The sequence below is a fragment of the Orycteropus afer genome, unplaced genomic scaffold (assembly GCF_000298275.1).
Source record: "Orycteropus afer afer isolate SDZICR_OR568_19922 unplaced genomic scaffold, OryAfe1.0 scaffold00013, whole genome shotgun sequence".
Lineage (NCBI taxonomy): Eukaryota > Metazoa > Chordata > Mammalia > Tubulidentata > Orycteropodidae > Orycteropus > Orycteropus afer.
In genome coordinates this window covers 15,762,797-15,769,931 of record NW_006921600.1, presented here as the reverse complement: position 1 = coordinate 15,769,931, position 7,135 = coordinate 15,762,797, and the positions used below count along the sequence as shown (strand labels likewise).

Here is a 7,135-nt window from a genome sequence, read left to right as displayed (position 1 = left end):
AGCTCCTTTCCTGAACAATAATGTGTATTACTAACTTTATAGATGACCAGCTGCAGTACTTAAAATAAAAAGGTATTTTCAGTTAACTAGAAAATGAAATTAAATAGAACATTTTTTTTTGTGCATATGCATTGTCATGGATTGAATTGTATGCCCCAAAATATGTGTCAACTTGGCTGGACCATAATTCTCAGTTGTTTGGCAGTTATGTATTGATGTGATCAGGCAGTTAGGTAATAAAGTAATCATCCCCCACAATGTGATCTGATGTGATCAGCCAATCATTTGTAATGTGATTAGGGTGGGATGCAACACTCTAATTCAAGTCATAGCCCTGATCTGATGTAATGGGAGTTGCCCTGGAGTGTGGCCTGCATCACCTTTTATCTTACAAGAGGTGGAAGGAGAGAGAAGTGACTACAAAAAGAAGGACCTCACTACCACCAAGAAAGAAGAGCTGAGAGCAGTGTGTGCCCCTTGGATCTGGGTTCCCTGTGCTAAGAATTTCTTAGACCCAGAGAAAGATTGAAGCCAAGACATGGAAACCTTCATGGAACTCTAGGTCTACAGATGTTGAAAGAGACTAGGACCTTCCTACAGAGTTGACAGAGAAAGCCTTCCTCTAGAGCTTATGCCCTGAATTTGAACTTCTAGCTTCCTAAACTGTAAGAGAATATTTGTGTTTGTTAAAGTCATCCATTTGGGGTATTTCCATTATAGCAGCACTAGATAACTAAGACGTATGTATTCATGGTTTTATTGTATTATGTTAATGAGCTTCTAACTGTCAAAAACATAATTAACTTATAGACCCAAATTAAAAAGTAGATCAAAAGTTGGGAAATGGGAGTGCCTGGGGCAGCTGGTTATGGGTGGTATACTGCATGTTGTCAGCCAGGCTTGGTCCCTGGTCCCACCTTGCCCCACCCCTTTGCCTGTGAAGTCCTGGGGGTGTAACCACTGAGCTGCTGTCGCTAGGCCAACCTGGGACAGCCGGCCTGGAACCACCCAACCAGGTCTCCTTTCTCTAAGGATGGTGAAGTCAGGGAAAGGTTACCATAACCCTCCTCCAGGATGAGCCATCTGCCAGAAGACACGGAGAATGCTCTCACTGGAAGCCAGAGCTCTCATGCTTCTCTGTGCAGTGTCCATTCCATTAACCCCACACAGCTCATGGCCAGGATTATGTCCTAGGAAGAAAGGGAAAAGAAAGGCCTATTGATGTCAGGAGGGCTTTTTTTTTTTTTTTTTTTTGTCACTTTTGACTTCTTACTGCAACATTACTGTGGATAATAGAATTAAATGTGAATAGAGGGATTGAGAACACATTAGAAAAGGAAGTAGTGCAGTGTGACTACTATTATTTTGACATATTTCTTCTGGCAGTTTTTTGATTTAAAGTGTTAATACTTGCATATACTTTGTGCAAACTATGTCATTAGTAGGCAGTCACGTTGATGACCACAGTGACCAGTGCCTTTTAATTAGAAAAAGTGATGCTCTCAAAGCTTTTATCTCAAGGGGCTTTTGGCTATATGTTGCCCATTATTTCATTCATCTTTACATGGATTGCGACTTGATTCCTGCATTTCAAAGGGTTACCTCAAGAAACATCAGAAGTAAAGAGACTACTACTAGTTTAAGATGCTTCAGAGAGGGCAGCACTTGTAACTGGCAGTCCTTCTCATGGTCAGTTTTATTCTCCTCCTGAATGTGAAGCAGCAGTTGAAGAAAAGCAGGACAGTGAAAAATCAGTCCTAGAACGATGAGTACTGCTTTTGTTAATTGTGAAAAACTCTTACTGAAAGTCATCAGAGGAAAAGAAAAGTCTGGAGATGAGGGTCTGTCTCTGGAAAGTTAAAATGGTGACATCTACCTGCTGACTTTGCTGAACAGCAATAAAGAATTTATTTATTATAATACTTACAGATGTTGTACCATATCCACATTTAGTAGCCGCCTGGGGCTGGTAAGATAATGTAATGATCCATTCTGCTTTCAGTGAGAATGAGTCTGATCCATTCATGAATCATTACAGAAAAGTCTTGTGCTGTATTCCTAATGAAAACACTTCTTAATATATTGACATAATACTTTTTTAGTAAACAAAGTACCTTTTTGTTTTGAGTCACAGAATGTATTTTTTTTTGTCTCAGACTTATTTTATATTACTTTTTTAACACCCTAGATTTCCCTTTTTTTTTTTTTAACTCATGTACATGCACTCTTTGTATGGTTTTAAAACATTAATAAAATCTATCAAATGATTATTTTCAATTTTTCTTGTTTTGCATCATGTATTTAGCCTGAAGTGTTGCAATTATAAATAGTTAAAGGGGAACAAAGAGGGACTGTGAATCTGTGTAAAATGGTACCAAACATTTTGTATTATTTTATAATAAAATACTATCTTTCTCTTGATAAGTATGGTTCTGAAATATTCTGAGTTTCTTATTTTGAACCCATACTATGAAATCATTGCTATTATTTTTCCTTGTGTTTGGCTTATCTGAATTAAAAATGAAGCCATTAAAAAAACAGTTGGAAAAATGGCTTATATTTGTGAACAATTAATTTAATTTTATAAGATAAAAAAATTCACCTCTTAGAAAAAAATACTGAAACAAGATGTACACGCAGACCACTCAACCCAGGATGAGACACCCACATACTCTATGGTAATACATCCATCACAGCAGTAGACCACAGGACACCAGAGGACCAACATTCAAATTGAGGAAATGCAGGACATGCAGGAGTGCATAAATATGAGGGGCACAGGGGGAGGGTTACAGGGTAGGGAGGGGAGGAGACTGGGTTAGGGTTGGACATGGTAAATGGGGAATGAAACTAAATGTACACATAAAGTTGAATGTAAAACAATCTCTTAAAATTAAAAAAAAAAAAGAAAAGTAAATGCATAGCAACTTACCTGGAACACATGAAGTACTGTATTTAGTGTAGCTTGAAAATTATAAAGTGTTCTAAGGCGTCGGTATGAAAAGAAATATAATTGGTTATTTTTTGGCATACTGGAGTGGTGTTGAGCATGTAGTTCAACATTTAGGAATATTACAGATAAAATGAGTGTGTAAGTAAATAGAGAAAGGACTTTACTTATTCAGACTATTTTAACTCTGCAATAATTGCATACCAACACCATAAAGTAGAGGAATGCCAATTTGGGAGGATAACACTCAGAAGGTTGGAGGCCTGAAGGTTTTTTTGTTTTGTTTTGTTTTATTTTTAAGGAAAAATCTAAAAAGAGGAAAAGAAATAAGACGTTGTTGTTATGTGCCATGGAGTTGGACCCGACTCATAGCAACCCCTCCTTGGGTTTCCGAGGCAGTGTCACTACAGAAGTAGGATTGCCCAACCTTCCTTCTGAGAAGTGGCTGGTGGGTTTGAACCGCCAGCCTTCTGGTTAGCAGTCAAGTGCCTTAGGCACTACGCTACCAGAGCTCCTAAGAAAAGATAGTGTTTTGAAATATTTACAGACAGCAGTGTTTGAAATTAAATAACTGATATTGTAGAAGAGAAAAAGTATTATACAGAAGTTTTTTTTCTGTTTCTAGGCCATGTTTTTTAAGTTTCCTTTGAATTTTATATTGCATTTGTGAGCACTACAAAAGGAATTAACGTATTTTGGGTGCTTACCTTGGGTGGCCATCATATATCTGTTGTATCTTTTAGTGGTCGGTAGCAAATGAGTGGTACCACCTCACCCTCCCTTGATTATTGTACCAGGGTTTGAGGTCACCAACAGAAGACACAAACCACATGCTCTACTAATACATGGGATAACACTTTACTCACAAGAGAAAAGTGAGATTGTTGTCAATTGCAGGGATAGGTCTCCCATGGACAGTGAAGGAGTTGCTTCTCATGGCCAGTTCAGGACATTTGCTCTACATACACCCTCCTGTGCCATAGACTGAGACACCCTGTTCCCTCCCCACTGGGAACAGATACAGAAGTGGGTTTGACCAGGTGCCATATGGTACCTGTGTACTTGTAGGAGACAGACAAAGTTACTGTGTATGCAGATTAGGGGGGAAGACTTCTCTGATGAGAAGGGACTGGCAGAGTGAGAGAGACCCAGTTCTCAGCCTCCTTATCAGGGAAGGTTCTGGGCCCAACACCTCTCATTAGGCACAAATAGGAAATGTAGAAGCAGACCACACTCCCAGCAATTATAGCAGACATCTCTTCTGTTAAGGCATCTTTTCTTTTAATAGTTGTGAACTTGGTTTCTGGGTCTTTCTCCACACTACCCTCAACCTCCATTCCAGCAGCTGCTACTAATATCCAGCAGAATTGGTATATGAGGTAAAACTTACTTTGTATCCTGGGGTATACATATTATTGTTACCACAACTTTGTAGATGGTTTTAGTTATTTTTTCGTCTTACTCAAAAAATTAAGTAACAAGTACAAGTTTACAAAGATAGTATGAGATGATACTGCCTTTAAAATTGAAATCTTGCTCAATATAGAGACCATGATCTTTCCACAACCCTGTTATTTCCAATTAGGGACCAAAATTGTACTTCATTTTTTGAATAACTTAGAAGACAAAAAGATATCAGGAGAGGTTAGTGACTATGTTCTAAATGGTTAAATTGAGTGAGGGTGGGGTTAGCAGAATTTGTTAGAAATATTTAAAGTATTGTATAGGAGATGTATCTGCTTACTAATTAGCTATAATACAAAAAAAAAAAAAACCTAACTGCTGTCAGGTCAACTTCAACTCATAGCGACCCCTCGTTGGGTTTCCGAGGTGGTATCATTACAGAAGTAGATTGTCCAACCTTCCTTCTGAGGAGTGGCTGGTGGGTTTGAACTGTCAGCCTTCTAGTTAGCAGTCAAATGGCTTAGACACTACTCCACCAGAGCTCCCAATTAGCTATAATAGAGTTTATCAAAGTAAGCTGGACATTCAAGGCTGTGACTACTTTAGCAATGTGTTTGGGAGGAGAATCTTTGGGGAATTAAGAAGTTAATGTTGTTAGCTGCCATTGAGTCAGCCCTACTCATGACCACCTCATGTACCATGGAGAGAACTGCTGCCAGGTCCTACACCATCCCCATGATTTGTTGTGAATCAGACATTTCTTGAAGTAGATTACTAGTCTGTTTTATTCTGGAGAGTCTGCTGAAAACTGTTCAGCATTGTTATGGATTGAATTGTATTCCCCAAACTATGTGTTATAAATATTAACATCTATGCCTGTGGTTATAAAAAATCCCATTTAGGAATCAGTTAGGAGCTCTGGTAGCATAGTGGCTAAGGCACTTGACTGCTAACCAGAAGGCTGGTGGTTCAAACCCACCAGCCACTCCTTGGAAGGAAGATGGGGCAATCTACTTCCGTAGTTATACTGCCTCGGAAACCCAAGGAGGGGTCGCTGTGAGTTGGGTCCGACTTGATGGCACACAACAACAACAACAGGAATCAGTTGTCTTTGTCATGTTAATGAGGCAGGATTAGTGTTGAGTGTGTCTTGAGTCAATCTCTTACGAGATATAAAAGGAGCTGATTGAGCAAGCAGAGACAGATGCCAGGCCACGTGGAAATCTCTAAGGAACTAGAAACAAGCTGAAGAGTTCCCCTAGAGCTGACACAGAGAGAAAACCTTCCCATACAGCCAGCACCCTGAATTTAGACTTTTCTAAACTATAAGCAAATAAATTTCTGTTTGTTGAAGCCATCCACTTGTGATATTTCTCTTATAGATTTCTGTTATAGTAGATAACTTAGAATTTGGTACTGGAGTTGGGTTGCTGATCTAACAAATACCTAAAGTGTGGAAGTAGTTTTGGAATTGAGTAATGGATAGAGGCTGAAGAAATTCTGATGTGCTTCACAGTAAGGCCATAGATTGCCTTGACGAGACTGTTGGTAGAATTATTACCATCAAACACTGTACTGATAAGGGCTCAGAAAGAATTGAGAGCTGTGATAAGAGCTTCTACCATGAACAGAAGATTGCTAAAAATGTGAACATTGAATGTGTTTCTAGTGAAGCTTTGAAAGGAAATGATGAACATGTGATTGGAGGAATGGAGGAAGGGTGATGCTTTTTTATTTTTTAATTTTTGTGATTTGGGTGAAAGTTTACAGAGCAAATTCATTTTTTATACAGCAGTTCATACACATTTTGTTTCATTACATTGACTGTCATTCCTCACAGTGTAACAGCTCTCTTCCCACTTCCTCCCCATTACCTCTTCCCTGTGTCCTTCCCTCCCATGTACTACCCCTTGAGCTGTCTCCCTGTGAAAACACTGACCTTCTGTTCTCCCACGATTGATTGCTCCGAGGAGTGTATCTACCTGATGTAAATGTTTACCTTATATGCCTGTCTGTTGTTTGGCTGGAAGTCACAGCAGTGAGTTCAGTTCCAGACTTGAAGGGTAACTAGGGGCTGTAGTCTCAGGGGTATCAACAGGCTCTATCAGACCAGCAAACCTGATCTTTTTCTGTGATTTTGACTTTTATTCCACATAGTTCTCCCACTCTATCCAGGATCTCTTGCACTGATTCCCCTCTGAGTGGTTGGCAGTGGTAGCCAGGCACCATCTAGTCTATATAACTTTGAGACCAGAAGAACTAGATTCTCATGGTCATATAGGCTGAAGATCACATGGTCTACCAGTCCTTTGGACTAATTGTTTCCAAGCATCTTTGGATTTCTCCATTCTTCTTTGCTCTGGACAAGGAGAGACCCATCACTGCATCTAGATAGCTGCTTGCAAGCTTTTAAGACCCCAGTTGCTACTCACCAAAGTGGGATGTAGAACAATGTTTTGTGTAATATGTTATGCCAATTGAGCTTTGGGTCCCCTGCAGCCATGAGCTTGAGCCCACAGGTTCAACTACTTGCTCCCTTAGCGTAGCTGGCCAAGAAGCCACCACAACTTTGTTCTTTGTCAGCTCTACTATACACCCAGAAATTCTTACAACACATACAAATACTTTCGAAGAAACATAGTCTGCCAACCCTATATATGGTCATGGGCATATTTCATCCCCTCCACCCCCACCTAGACATTCCTGATCATTCAGCCTGTCCAACAGGTGATGCTTTTTTTGCAGTAGCAAAATAGCTTGTCTGAATTATATCCAAATGTT

At 39.6% G+C, this 7,135-nt stretch overlaps 1 pseudogene; it reads left to right on the top strand.

Moving 5' to 3' along the window:
- The first annotated feature begins 1,074 nt into the window (after positions 1 to 1,074).
- LOC103208072 lies at positions 1,075 to 1,769 on the top strand (annotated as a pseudogene).
- Positions 1,770 to 7,135: the final 5,366 nt, after the last annotated feature.